This window comes from Leptonychotes weddellii, chromosome 2 (genome assembly GCF_054177405.1).
Source record: "Leptonychotes weddellii isolate Sample4059 chromosome 2, ASM5417740v2, whole genome shotgun sequence".
Lineage (NCBI taxonomy): Eukaryota > Metazoa > Chordata > Mammalia > Carnivora > Phocidae > Leptonychotes > Leptonychotes weddellii.
In genome coordinates, this window is record NC_138370.1 from 171,336,200 (window position 1) to 171,352,384 (window position 16,185).

Consider the following 16,185-nt stretch of genomic DNA (forward strand, 5'->3'; position numbering starts at 1 on the left):
GTGTTGTCAAAAGCAGGTATAGATATTTAAATTCCCGCTAACATAATCATGTGATTAGAAAGAACTTCTCAAACTCAACACCTAAAAAATAAGTAATCCAGTCAAGAAATGGGCAGAAGACATGAATAGACACTTCTCCAAAGAAGACATTCAAATGGCTAACAGACACATGAAAAAATGTTCCACATCACTTGCCATCAGGGAAATACAAATCAAAACCACAATGAAATACCACCTTACACCAGTTAGAATGGTAAAAATTAACAAGTCAGGAAACAACAAATGTTGGCAAGGATGTGGAGAAAGGGGAACCCTCCTATAGTGTTGGTGGGAATGCAAGCTGGTACAGCCACTCTGGAAAACAGTATGGAGGTTCCTCAAGACATTAAAAATAGAGCTACCCTACAACCAAGCAACTGCACTACTGGGTATTTACCCCAAAGATACAGATGTAGTGAAAATAAGAGACACATGCACCCCAATGTTCATAGCAGCAATGTCCACAATAGTCAAACTGGAAGGAACAGAGATGCCCTTCAACAGACGAATGGATAAAGAAGATGTGGTGCATATATACAATGGAATATTACTCAGCCATCAGAAAAGATGAATATATACCATTTACATGGACATGGATGGAACTGGAGGGTATTATGCTAAGTGAAATAAGTCAAATAGAGAAAGACAGTTATCATATGGTTTCACTCAAATGTGGAACATAAGGAATGGTGCAGAGGACAAAGGGGAAGGGAGGGAAAAGTGAAGGGGAAGAAATAAGAGAGGGAGACAAACCATGAGAGACTCTGGACTCCAGGAAACAAACTGAGGGTTGCTGGAGGGGAGGGGGTTGGGGGGTGGGTGCTGGGCATTAAGGAGGCATCCAACTGGGTGATGGGCATTAAGGAGGACACATGATGTGATGAGTACTAGGTGTTATAAGCAACTAATGAATCATTGAACATTATATCAAAAACTAATGATGTACTACACATTGGCTAATTGAATTTAAATTAAAAAAAAAAAAAAAGAAAGAAATCAACAGGCAGCCACTTGTCCTGTGGTTGGTTGCTCTTGTAAATATCTAGTGTGACTCCGAAGAATCTAAGATTTGGTTCTGACTCTGCTGGAAGTGAAATAAGGAGAGACCACCTGACCTATGCCAGGCCCTACAGGAGTGTTTCATGCACATTACCTTTGGTTCTTTCCCAAAACCATACTACACTCATTTTATTTTTTCATATTGTAGGAATCCTAAGCTTAAGGAAACTTGCCAGTGTCCAGAGAGATGTTCATAGAGCTAGAATCCAAGTTCAGTTATTGTCTTTTTAGGCTCTTACTGGTTGCAAGGGAGTAATAGTCCTGAGTGTCTTGGGTTGGGATCTAATGAAAAGGATGCAGAGATCCAAAATGTGCCAGGATAATGTCCTTTCTAAGAGTGCAGTACTTTCCTGAGTTCATGGCAAAAGGTCCATCATCTCTTAGAACAGAGGAATAACACCAGAGATTTAACATTATCTATTATTTTAATATTATTAGGAAATATTTAAATGTATACAGAAGTAGAATAAATTGATAAATCTACATATCTAGTAGCCATATTCAACAATTTCCAATTATCTTCTATAATTGATTACTCGGTCCTTTTTAAAAATGTATTAGTGTACTAAAGCAAATCCAAAACTCCATTTCACCCCTATATTCTTTAGCATGTATTTCCATTGAAAAGGGACATAATCTTACAAACTAGAATACCATTATGACACCTAAGAAAATTATCACTAATTCATTAGTATGGTCATATACCTAGAGCATAAGTGGATTCCCTGTTTGTTTTGATATGGTCTTTTTACAGTTTGTTGTTGCTGTTGTTGTTGTAAAACAGACACACACACAATACATCTATAAAACCAGAAATCAATATCTATTCATCACATTTATCTGTTAAGTCCTTGTGTTTTTTCCCTAAACTATTAGTTTGTGAAAGATAGGTCTGTTGTCCTTTAGAGTATTCATATTCTAAGTAGTAAAACTTCTCATTTTACATGTGACTATTCTGGTTTCTATCCACCTTCCCTCCCAGACAAGAGTTTAATAGCACCTTTTTTGACTCTCAAGAAAATCCTGGTTTGGGCAATATGATCATCAGATATTCTTTATTTGTCTCTTTGCTTGTTGTGGTGATATTTAACTGGTTCCTTTGCCTTCTTTCTTTCCTACAAATGTAAGCTAGCTCTGGAGCTGTGATTAGATTAGAATTCAACACCTCTGCCCCCTTGGCAAGAGTACCCCATAGGTGGGGCTGTGCCCTTGGTATTGTTCACAATAATGAGATGAGCCAAGTTCAATATCACTAAACTTGACCAGTGAGTTCAGGTGGTAATCACTAATGCCTTCATTTTAAAGTTTGCCACCAGCCTGTGCGGGTTTGTATTTAAGTATAATCAAATAGCCATATATGGCAAATAAAAGTTCCTCAGAGAAGAATTCGAGCTCAAATGTGGATGACATTGTAAAATTAGAAAGCAAGTATTTGCACACTATAATAAAATTATTGATTTAAGAGGAAACAATTGGATCAAAGGCTGATGGGGAATTTTATAATGAGGGAATCAGTGTTACCACTTGAACCCACTGGTCAAGAGTAGCAACACTGAACTTGGCTCACCTCATTATTGTGGTCAATAGAATGTGTACAGCACCACCTGTGAGTTATTCTTGCCAAGGGAAGTTGAATTCTGATCTATATTTTGAGAAGTTTTCCTATAAAGAGGAAGAGAGAACTATAATAACTGGGGGAAGAAGTGGAGTCAGGAGGGACCCTTTTTTTGTTGTTGTTGTTTTAAGATGACAGAAACAATAATATTTTTTTTATGTCAATAATGTTCCAGAATTAAAGGGGAAATGTTGTGGAGGAAGGGGAAAGCCATCAAGGAGTGACATCCTTGAACAGTCACAAAAGGATGGGATCTAGTACACAAAGGAGTTAGCCATAGAGAGGAACACGGACAATTTATCTCTAGAAATTAGCAGGAGTGAAAAAAGAATTTATGAGTATGCATGACAGTAGATGGATATAAAAGTTGAGGCAGCTTGTTCAAAAGTTTGTTCAAATGCTCTGAGAGCTTCTATTTTCTCAGTAAAGTTAGAAATGAGATCATCAGCTGAATATAAGGAAAAGGATGGAAGTACTGGAGGTATGAGGAGAGAGGAATTGGTATGGATGAGTGTCAGTTGAATTCCTCACTGCCCTTCACAATGTTATGCTCCAATAAACAGTGTGTCAGTGAGTAAGTTTGTCCTCATCCAATATGAAATGTCTCCACTGGTGGGTCTGTTGCAAAGTGACATCATAAGTGATTTGTATTGACAATATCAAGCATATTCATGGTCACCCTAGGCCAGAAACTGCCCCACACCATCATCAGTTATGACCAGAGTCACAGGATCACATGGCACAGAGCTTGGGAATTGGGTAAAAAGTATGGTCTGCTTCCAAGTCCTTAGAAGATGTTGTGAACTGGACAAAAGCCATGGACTATCTACTTCTAACACAGAGCCTGCTCTCTTTCTCCTGGACCATCTTATCTCTCTCTTCAGTCTCCTTACACCTTCTGTTCTCAGCCCTTTCACTGTAATGAAGGTCAATTTGGGCTGTTCCAAATGCAGCATTCAGCTTCAATGACAAGTACTCACTGATTCATGGCATCTTATCTGTGGTGTCCATGAGACACATGCAGTGTCTGAGACGTGGCTGAGTCCTGCTAGCCTCTGAGTTCATGTGGGCTGGCTAATTAGGAAAAATGTTTAATGTACTAAGAATCTCAGGTGGAGCCATGTCCAGTGCAAGCAGTTCTAATTGGGCCTGCAGGTTGGATGCTGGACTCCCAGGGTTTAGAGTGTGAACTCTCATGGATCCCAGACTATCGACTTTCCCTTTATTCCATTTATTTTTGCAAAAGAGAAAAGCAAACTGTGCCCCTTCAATAATACATAGCACCAACCCATGACCTTGGTTATGAAAATTCCATCAATAATAATTTCAAGAGCCATGTATTCTGTCTGTTAATCTTCCAGTCAAAAAATAAAGAGCTTCCAAAGATGTTTTCAGAGATATGATAACATACTAGAAATTTCAGAAGGAAACTACATCATGGGTGGAATGGGGGCCAGGGAGATGTGGTGGCCTCATCAAAGGAGGTTGGGAGCTGGAAGATCTGGGGTGTGATTTCATGTAATGAGTAAATGGCCTCAGTCAGGCCATGGAGCTTTTGCAATGAAGGCGATAACATCTGCAGGTGAGGATAAGAGCACGAACACCCCCACGGGAACTCATCAGAACCCGTCGAGATAGAGCCCACAGTGAACTCTTTGACATCATGCAGCTTCCCATAAAGAAATCTGCTCTATGGCCCCTATCTAAATTATAATACTTTCCCTGTGATATCTCTTAGGAAGAAAGAATGGCAGGGAGGAAGGGGTAGAGAGAGGGAGGGAGAGATAATAAATGTGTGTTGTTACGAACCACTAAATTTATGGTAATTTGTTACAGTAGTAATTAGGAAACTCATACTGCAATCAAAGATGTCAAGACCAGCGATCTACTCCCAGGATTTCTGTGATGCCACAGCTGGAGAAACAAAATGTGTCCCATGCTTAGACTGGCCATGAAACATGGCCAGGCATCCCTTTGAGTGAGTCCTTTCTTGTCAAGAAAAGCAAATTGTTTGCAGGTAAACTGACTGAGTGAGGTGCTTGTCAGAACCACAGAGAACTCTGGGAAAGAGATGTCAAACCACAGCTGATTTGGGGGGCCCTGGAGAGACAAGGCAGACGGGGCTGCACACTGCCACCAAAAACTGCAAGAAGAGGGAGCTAACCCTATCTCAGCAGTCATCCAGAATAAGAGGGATAGAGAAACGATAAATTGTTTTCGTAATACCAAGGAGTTTGCATTGATAGAATTTGGGGGCGGATAACAGTAATAATAAAGGCTAATCACTACCCTTACATGTGCTTGGCTCTGCTTAAAATTTTTGAGGGTTTTCTAGACTTAAGTCTGCACCATCAAATCTTCAAACCAGCTGTGCCATTAATTCCTCCCAATCACAGAGTGAGGTTAAGTGGAGGGCTGATGAGACCATCCAGTGAGCTAGAGACAAATATGTCTGAAGTGAAACGTGCCTTAAGAACACCAACACAGGGGCACCTGGGTGGCTCAGTAGGTTGAGCATCTGACTCTTGGTTTTGGCTCAGGTCATGATCTCAGGGTCCTGGGATGGAGCCCCATCTTGCTCAGCGGGGAATCTGCTTGAGAGTCTCTCTCCCTCTGCCACACCCCACCCACCCCCCAAATAAATAAATAAATCTTAAAAAAAAAGCACAAACACAAAGAAACAAAAAAGTTAATCATTCAAACTTAATTGTTCAAATTGGTTTCCTTTATGGAGCCATAAAAAAGAAACCTCTGGTTTCCTGGTGTGGGCAGGAATGCCTCGTCTCAGGGGTCTGCTCACATCTCCAGTGCCACCCACATGTCACCTCGCTTTCAGTCTTGCCACATCTACCAGCTCTGCCCTGAGTTCCACTTCAGGATTCTCCACTGACTGATACTGTGAATAACCTTCAGAAAGCTAATTAAACCCCATATCTCAATTTCCTTGATTGGCTTAAATAGCAGTTAATTGATCAGAGGTTTCTGGAGATTAAAGAAAACTACCCATTAGTCACAAGGAAAAGGCTCAGTGATTAGTCTGATGACAGGAAGCTTTCTAAATGGAAGGCACGACTGAAGTCCCTGACAATCTTTCTATCAGCCACCAACCAGCCTGTTGCCTTGGAAGGCCTTCCCAGTTCTGATCTGTGCTGAGGGTCCTATCAGGTGGAACAGGGAGGCGTCCCTTGTGTGTCATTTAAAATACAGGTCTCTTTTTATGACTCACTATTTCACCACTGAAATGTGGCCCAAGGGAAATCTATCCCTTCCATCCTGGCTGATTTCTTTCTTCCTCACTTTCTTTCTTTCTTTCTTTTCTTCCTTCCTTCCTTCCTTCCTTCCTTTCTTTCTTTCTTTCTTCTTTCTTCTTTCTTTTTTCTCTTTCTTCTTTCTTTCTTTTTTCTCTTTCTTTCTTTCTTCCTTTCTTTCTTTCTTTCTTTCTCTCTCTTTCTTTCTTTCAGAGTCCCTTGCTTATATCATTCCAGAACTTATCATATTTGTGGGGTGCTGTAGAACACACTGACTGTGTCACATCATGGGTTATTCTCCACTGAAAGTCTCCAGACCTCCTAATTCCAAAGGGTTATGACAGCAGTAAGGAGAGGTTCCAGGATGAGACCCGGAATTTCTCAAAAAACAAAACAAAACAAAAACCAAAACAAGAATGGGATTAGCAAGAATGTGTCCACCAGGCTTGGGTGGGTTAAGAACTCGGTATCGCAGAAAACCCGATCATTTTAAACTGAATAATCTGTCTCTGCTAATGTCTCCCTATTTATTCGATGCAGGAGAATAAACATCTGCCCCCATGCCAGGTTTTGGGCTAGAGATTTTATCGCTATATTTTATTTAAGTTTACTTAGTTTTCCCACTTAGCTCTCAGTGAGCTTCTCAGGGAGTCCATGATGTCAGTGTCATTATCTTTGCTTTGCATTTGTCAGACTGTGGTCGGGACAAGTTGTCACATTGCTGATGAAGAGGTTTTGACACCCTATCTATGTGTGCTAAAGTCTGGCCCTTTCCATAACATCAGATAGCCTCTAAGATATGGTGTAAGTCTGTTATCAGAATTTCCTGGGGCTTCAGAAAAGAGGGTACTTCCTTCCCCAGGGCAGGCACCAAGGGAGAAAAAGAAATCATTCTTATAAAGATCTCAAGTAATTCTCAGGACAAGCTTAAGATGATAAAGTTATCACTCCCTAATTTTAGACAGAAAGAAGCTGAGTCTCAGAGAAGTTCAGGTCATTGCAGATGCAGGTGGTAAGAGCTAATGCTGGGTGTTTGCCATACCCCTGGGTGTTTGCCATACCCCCAAACCTGGTTTTCCTACTTTTAGTTGTACATCACTCTTCATCCATTGAACAGCCACGACACCCACCTCCATATGGCCCCATTCCTTCATCCTTTAGGATTGAATAATCCAGCAACCATTCCTTGCTTTTGTCTGACCTTCCTTGTGTCCAGCTGCATCATTGCAACATTGCAAAAGAGTGAACCATGGTGTCCTGAGTCCTGTGACATGGCCACTGGGTCCAGGCAGCCCAACATCCAAACCTTATCCTAAATCAAGGCTCATGGGATTATCTTTTTCCCATACCACAGAGCATAAAATCTATCTGCCAGTCCTGGTCGCTTTACCTCCACAATGCATCTGACACCACCTCTTCCAACCATGCCCATCCATGGCCCACCCTCCAAGTCTCCAGGCTCTTCCTTCTTCAGAAATTTCCTGCCTAGTCTCCCTGTTTTTTTCTGGCATTTTCCCCTCTGGCACTCAATGCCTGTTACCCATCCAGTATCTACCTCTCCTCACTTCTTCCGTACTACCACAACAGTAATTTTGTTTGGAGCAGTAGTGTGTTTATAAGAAAAGAAAGCCCCAAAACACCAGCCCCAGCCTTCCTAGCTGCTAGAGTAGACATTTGCTCTGTTGTGATCGGTGAGACAAAAGCTGTGATCTCCTGCTGATTTCCAGGAAAACTGCCCCCCACCAATCAAAGGAACTCCCCTTTTCCTCACTAACTCCTTTCTTCTACCTGGTGGATGACATCAATGCCTGGGGCAGAGCATCCATCTCAACACCCCAAAGATGAGAACTATGTGCCACATATGGTGGAATGGAAAGCTAGAAGAGCCTGGGTCCTTCACGACTTCACAGAGCAATTGCACAAGCTCTGGGCTGCTTAAGAAACAAGTTTGACGGACCTTAACAAGGGAGAATAAATACAAGACAAATCCCATGGCTTCGTGGCCCCCACATTCAAGTGCTTGAAACCTTCACACTTTAAGATTTCTGTCTTCCAATTCTAATTTGCTGCCACGATGATCACTTAAATTTTAGATGAGGAAGATTTTAAATTGGCTTCACATATTACTAAATTACCTAAAATTATTTGATCTGTCATTGCGATGACTTTGTCATCTGTCAACTCTGCTAGGCTGAAGGACATTTCCCAGGATTCCCTTTCCTATGTGTTTCCTAGGGTCAGCCACAAAAAAGATTCTTGGGATATTCTGGAGGGCAACAGAGAAGCAGCCTCCATTTTGTTGCTCATGTTCATTGTTACCAACCACCTGACTTCCTCACTGGCATGAAGCAGCAGCTGGGTCTGCAATTTCTCCACCTTCCCTTGGATCCCTCTTTCAGCTTCTCTGAGTGCTAGATCAGGTGTATGTTTTGTTCTGAAACAAATGGCCCTGGTTTCTGCAGAACACTCTTGTAACCCAGGTCAGAGGCAACAAGAACGGACAAGGTTTTCAGTCCATCTTTGTGGAGTTCCGTGTCATGCTTGTGGGTTCCTGTCTAGCCCGTTCATGATGTTCCCCTTGTGAGTGTGTTCCCTGTAAATATCAAGTTCCCAATCAGATGCAGAGAAAACCTTACAGACACTAGCTACACAATTTCATACAAGCCTCTCTCTCTCTCCCTATATATATGTGTGTGTGTGTGTATGCATGTGTATATACATATATGTGTGTGCATATTTACATGTGTATATACATATATATGTACATATACCAGCAAGTGGCAAGGCTAGACTCAAGCCTGAGAAGACGGATTCTAGAGACTACACTTTACTACTTGAAATCAGTCTCGTATGAGGTTAACTGATAGAGTTCATCATTCCACTGAGGGCCATGGCTTACAATCTTTTCTCAAAAGAACAGTAAGCTTCATAAGACAAGCATTATATATGAGATAGGTAATTCAGTATACATTAAGTGCTCTCTGTGTCCTAAGAACTTTGCTAATTTATGTGGCAGATACAAAATAATTATACCATATTCCCCTTTTTCAAGAGTTTGTAATCTAGTGAAAGAAAGTTGATCTGGTACCTGCTGAGATGCCGTGTTTTTAACCTGCCAGTCCCAAAATAATGGAGCTCTTAATCCTCTGGTGTTGTGCACACAAGGGCACAAATGCCTTTGCCTTGAATCCTCTTTCATTCATGTCTCTTGCTTTATTCCTGTGTTTACCTGGCTCCGGATATTCTGCTTCAGTTTTTATTTCTGGCTCCAAAAACCTGACAGTGGGTTTGGCAAATCTGCTATGACCCTTGACAGTCTCCCTTGGGACTAGTTTTGCTCCTAATCTCTAGACCCATTTGCCCCTGGCTGGCCTGTGTAACCAATTAGTGTGTTCATGCTCTCACTCTTGTGACCATGAAAGAGAGCTGGTCCCTCAATCTCCACCCTGACCAGAGAGCTTTGAATTTTTGAATAATGCCAGGGAACAAACCAAGGAAGCGGTGGGTAGAATAGGTAAAGTGCTACATTCAGACTGACTTCAATGAACCAAGCTCCAGGGTCCACATTTGAACATCCTGTCCCGAGACAATTATGAAAGGAGATTGTGGGCCGAGAGCAAAACCAGGAGTAGACGCTCATGATGGTGGTAACTGGATAAAACTAAGATTCAGTTTCAATGGTTAGGATGGAGTCTAGAAGAGACAAGTCAAATGACATGCCAGGTCCACAAGTACGTCATATAGTATAGATACATATATAAAATAAAAACACCAAATTAGATGAAAGAACAAAAAGACATAACACAGACAAAGGGAGAAGTAAAAGAGAAAGACTCAACACAGAGCACAGCAAGGTCCACCTTCATTCTGACAGACTGTCTTATTGTCTCTGGACCATTTGTAAAGGATCAGACACACACCTCTGACTTAGGGGGATTGTCATCTTAAACAGTTCATCATGTGTCCAAAATTTTGTTTGTACAGCCTCTTTTAGACTCTGTGGCAGTGGATGGTAGGATGGAGAACAGTAACTCCTATCCATGGGTCACTGGGCAGGTGGAAGCTGAAAGGTCACTTGGAAGTCCAGCCACAAGGACATGTTAGAGAATTCAAGGGGACGGTGTAGTCAAATTTCGGTATAACCTGTCCTTCAGAAACCTTTCCTCCACTCCCAAGTTTTTAAGGTTGTTAATTCCATCTCGTTGCTCAGCATTCTGTTTCCTTGAGAAAGAATGCATGTCACCAGAAAGAGTAGTGTGGTGAGGGAGGGAGCATGCGGACCAAGAGTCAGGAGCATGAAGTCTACCTTCTTCTTTCACCTTTCACTCCTGATTCCCAGCGTGACCTTGGGAAACCACTTAAAATATCTGTGCTTCCTATTTTTCCCTTTGCAAAGCAGAGAAACCTTAGCCTCTGTTACGAGCAGCATGAAGGAAAGGGAGAAAAGGTTATAAGGACTTCAGGTGTAGTGGGGAGGAAAATACTGTGAGGGAAAAAATTGCCATGCACACACACAAAATGTAATTTATGGTTAAGCCTGAGAAAGCCAGGTGAAGTTCCCCTTGATCTTACACGCAAAGGTACAGACTAGAATAATCTTGACCCAATTCGGGATCTCTTTCATTTCTAGTTTAAAGTTTTAGCCAAGATGTGATTGAAATGTGTTTCAACTCAGTCTTGTGTAAAACCTAATCACAGAAACAAGAGAACTGAAATCTCTCCTTCCTTACTTGGGAGTTAAGAAATGTTGAGGTCAGGTGGCCCCATTAGATCTGAGTTTCCCTCAGCAGAAGGGAAGACTCTTATTGTCTCTTCTCCCCATGTTCATTCTGTCAAGAGGCATTTGCTGGACTCCCATAGTATGGCAAATGGGAGTAGGGTGTAGATGCTTTGAGTAAGGCAGCATGGTCCATGGACCAGCAGCACCAGCATCATCTGGGAGGTGGTAAAAATGCAGAGTCATGGGCCCTGCTTTAGACCTGCTGAACCAGAATGTGTACCTTTAACAAGATCCCCAGGTTGGTTTGATTCTAAGCCTATATTTAAAGCCAGTGCTTAAATCACAGTCAAACAAATCTCAATGTGCTATTTGGCATTGACTTGCTATATGATTTTGGGAATCTCTTCAACTTTATAAGCCTGTTTACTAATCTGAAAACTGGAGATCACAGTAACCCCTGCCTCTAAAGTTTGTTTTGAGGATTAAACAGAGCTTTTCATGATACAGTGTCTAGTGCAGACATAACCTCTATTAATATCCACTGTTTTATCTTCGCTACTGTTACTGTTATTATTATTAAAACATGGCTGCTACCCTATGCAGGACTAATCGTCTAGGAGAGAGGCGCATTTGGACAATTAAGTACACCAATCTATTACAGACACCATAAGACATTTTGGTCTAGATCTTTCTCCCAGAGACCCATGGTCTTTCACCTACAAAACATCACCTCTCCCCTCCAGGCATCGGAGTCAGAGAAGACCCCAAAATTACAATTATAGTCTGTACTTGTCCCCAAAGTACACACAGAAACTCTTGCTGGATGGAAACACGAGCGAGCATAGCCAGAGACATTTCCATATTTATAGTCAGTGCTTTGTTTTTGTTTCTTCCCATTCTGTGTTTGAGAGCCTGTGGTTCTCACCCTGATAATGCACCCACAAGTACTTGAAGCTCACGGATATCCACAGTGAGTGTCTGAGAAGTAAATCCCAAAACAGGGCAGGGCCCAGAATCTGTAAGAAGAACATCAAGGTAGAAACAGGCCAGAACTAGAAAATCTGGACCTGCTGACTTGATGTAGTTGAAGGTGAAGCCAGGACCAGAAGGGATGCCGAGCAAGGTACCTCAGGGACAAAGGAGAACACAATGATTTCACAAGGATTAACTGGGAAAGACATTTAGGAATTAATATATTTCTTACATTGTTTTGCTCCTAAATCATCCTTCGTTTTGGCTTTTTAAGCTGTCTCCTTCCTCTCTACCAGATCCCTGAATTTTGGAGTGTCTAAGATTCCCTTCCCAAACCTCTTACCTTCTGTGGCTATGCTATTTTTTTAGGTGATTTTATGCCGCCTCCTGTCCTTAAATACCACAGATACAGAAAGACTCTCAAATATGCATTTCCAGCCTTGATGACTCCGAGTCCCAGGCTCTTGTGCATAACTGCCGACTCAGCATTTCTAGTGAGCTATCTGATGGGATCTAAAACTGTGCTTGGCCCAGAACAGAGCACATGTTTTCCCCACATCCCCTCTCCCCCAGCCTTCCTATCTCAGGAAATGGCACCAGCATTAACCCAGTTCCTAAAGCCCCAAACTAGCAGCAATGCTTGAATTTTTCCCTTTTCTCTTACCCCAAACTGGTCTATCAGTAAGCTCTATGACTGCTTCCTCCAAACATCCTCCAACCCTGTCTTTTCCTATCACCTTTAACACTGAAACCTGAATCCAGGCACTATCCAGGGCCATCATGCTCCCTGGTGCCCCCTCCTCATGGGTGTGCCCTAAAGGCTGTTATCCACACAGAAGCAAGAGAGAGCTTTATAATCAGCCAGTGTGATCTTCCCTGCATAAAACCATTCCTCGAGCTCTTACCTGTGCCCTACAAGGCCTTCTGGGATGTCACCCCTGCCTGTATCCTGAACTTCACCCCTGGCCACTCACTCCCTCACCTCTAAGCTTCAACTACATGTCCTTCTTGCTGTCCCTGGAACAGCAAAACATGTGCATTCATTTCAGGGCCTTTGCATGTGCTGTTCATTCCATTGCCTCCCATCTCCACGTGACTCTCTTCTCAGTACTCAGGTCCCAACACAAGAACATCTCAGAGACTCCCACCTCCAGCTAAGCCAATACCCTCAGTCCCTCTTGAACACATAGGTCAATGTTCTCTTTTTCATAACACTTATCAGGACCTAACATTATCCTCATCAGTTATGTTTGGTTACATGTTTATTTTCTGTTTCTTCCCTGGAATGTAAGCTCTTTAATGGCAAAGATGAAGTCTCTCTTGTGTACATCAATTTCTAGAATATTGTCTTGCATGTAGTAGGTACTTTCTGTACATCTGTTGACCAGTTGATTTCTTTTTTCATGTGCAGCCTCAGCCTACTATATTTATGCTATCTTCTGTCTTAAAGCAGATATCTTATGTGGTGAGCTTAAGAGATAACACTTGATGGTAATTAGGGAGCACTATGGCTTCTTTAACAAGAGCTAAATGTTTTTTATGAACCATTTGATATATGAAGAAAAAGCTTTTTGTTTATATGCCTTGGTTGTTTTTTCTTTAAAACATCATATATAAAATTTGTTTGTACAAAAAAAGGTTGTCTCCAAAAATAGATTAAAAAAAACATTGTTATGTATTCATCAAAAGAAAGAAACCATGTGTTTCATCTTGCTGGGTGTTTAAGAATTATCTCTATTCAGTAACACTGGTAAGGCCAGAGAACTGGAGTGAAAATTGTTCTTGGAATAAAAGCAGTGAACTGAAAAATATTAAATCAAGCATTCTCATTTTCTATTTCCCAGAGTCAATGTAGAGAAAGTAGCATCTGCAACAATGTATATTGTACTGATGTGAGAATGGAATGGAAGCTTCCTGCAGGCAAGGACACCTGCCTATTGTCCCACCCCCCACCATTTCATCCCATGGCTACAGCTGAGGACTTGGGAAATAGAGTCCAGTAAAAATGTGTTCAATGACTGAATTAATGGGACCCAACTACAAAGGGCACAATTGGTGTCGTAAGCATACAGTCATTCATTTCCCAAGACCTACTAAATACCAGGTACTCTGTTAGTGGCTTGTGATAAAGAAAGAAAGAACAGAATAGTACTTCGTGATGGACAGAAAGCTTGAGGGACTCTGTGGACCTTGTGCCTTATGTAAGTTCTGCCTCTGTGTGACCTTGAGCCTCAGCACCTTCACACAAACAAGGAGAGTGCAGGACGAGGAAGCAGAAGTGGCTATAGTGTAGTTCGTATGAATGTGAGTCTAGCCTTTCATCTGGTTTTCTGCATTCCATCAATGGAATCCTATGTGGGTACAGAATATGTGCTATGTCCTCATTCGTATAGTCTTGGAGAGTTTATGATATTTGATATTATGATATAGGATATTGATAACTTGATATTATGATATCAAGCTCAAGGAGTGATAATAATAATAATTAGTAATAATAATAGCAACAACAATAAAAATAATAAACCCAACAATCAGAAGATTAAACATAGTTCCCAGGCCTGGATTATGTAACAAATTGTTTCTTCATTAAAGAAGTCCTTACAGAGCATTTACTGTTAGAGAAATGGAGGCACTTTCATGCACCATCCTTTTACCTGAATAACTTAATCCCTGAGCCTCTTTTTTCTCTTTCTGCAAAATGGGAATAATACCCCCAACCTGATAGAGCAAAGCAATCATCATTCAAAGAGAAAATGCACTGAGGGGACAAGCCCCTCATTCATCTGCCTCTTCCCTTTATTCCAAGTCCCATGACATGGTTATTGATAAAGGTCAGTGTGTTTATGTATTCTTTCACTTAACAAATATTTATATCATATACACTGTGTGTCCGGCATTTTTCTAGGGCTGGGGATATAGGGCAAAGCAAAACAATGAAATTCCTTCCCATCATATTACTCATACTATAGTGGGACAAATCAGGCAAAAGGTATAGTTGATATATAATGCAATGATAAAGACTGGGAAGACAAATAGAACGGACTGAGAGGGTGGGAAGCAATGGTGGGGGGTACTACCTTAAACAGGGAGTTAGGGGAAGGTTTCTTTAAGGGCATGACATCTAAGCCAAGACATGAAGTTGGTGGAAGTACAAACCATAACTGGTAGGCACGGTTCTAGCAAGGAGAAGCAAATGAGCTGAGGTGGGAGCTAGCTTGGTGGGGTCCTGGAGCCACAGGAAGGCCTATTTCTAGAGGTGGATGGAAAAAGGGAAAGGAGATAGCAAGAGGAGTTGAAGGATGTTCTCAGCACTGTCATACATGGGGTCAGTGGGCCATGGCAAGGATCCTGGAGTTATTTGTATATTATTCCTAGCGTAATGGAAGCCAATGAAGTGTTGCACTTAAAGGCCAGTTCATACATGAGAGCATGAAGCCAGAGTAAGGGCTTGGGTAGATGTTGAATACCAGAGAGCATGAAAGCATGAACACAGTGTCAAAAGGTACTTCCTAAAAACAAAACAAAACAAAACAAAATGGATTAGGATGAACCAGAATGAGAAACCAGATTAATTAATTTATGGGGTACCTCTGAAGATATGTTTTCAGGGGGCAGATATGAGGCTCAAGTCCGCAAACCCATCCAGCATAGAAGACTAGGGATGTGAGGTGTGTCATAATCAGTCCAGCTGAATGCTTCAGAGATTACTTTCAAGGCAGGTGTCAAGTGACCAGAAGTCAAAATCTGCCGAATACTATGGCCTGGGCACTGGGCTTGTGTTTCACAGACACGATTTCATTTGAACCTCACAACAGCCCTGTGGGGTCGAGGTTCCAGTTCACACATCACAAGTGAGGATCTAGAGGTTGAGGGAGGGCACAGGATTTGTCCAAGGTCAAAGGAAATTTTGGTTCCCAGAGTGGAAAGCCCAGCTTCTTCCTCCATCCTCCACATATACTTAGGAACCTGTGTATACTTCCTCTTTGCCACTTCGATCATTCAGGGATGAAACATGCCGACGAAGGATTTAACCCCAATAATAACCATCCCCCAACGACAGAGGCCTTGGCAGCTTAGCCAGCTTTCATTCATTACCCTGCACTTCCCATGAACAAGTTCGCACCCTGCCTGCTTTCATTTCCACAGGCCTGGCAAGTACAGGATGTGATAAATACCCTGAACGAGGAAACATTTAGCCTAAGCTAACTATTATCGGCAACATCTATGACGAATGACTTAATATAACCCTGAAAAGCTCAATGTGATGACTAATTTGTGGTTAAAGGTAGTTGGGAATTTACTTTGTAAAAAATTACATAGAAGTAACCCGATTAACTTTGAAAGAGAGAGGGGGGAAAAAGCCAACAAAAATACACACATAATGATTTACTCCTCCTTGCAGGAGTAGCAATAACGATAAGAATTACAACCACAAGAGCAGCCAGAGCGAGAATGAACCTGTTTCACTTTGCATACTGGATGCAGGAAATGTACCAGCTCAGGTGGCATAAATGGAAAGCTGCGGGCTCTCT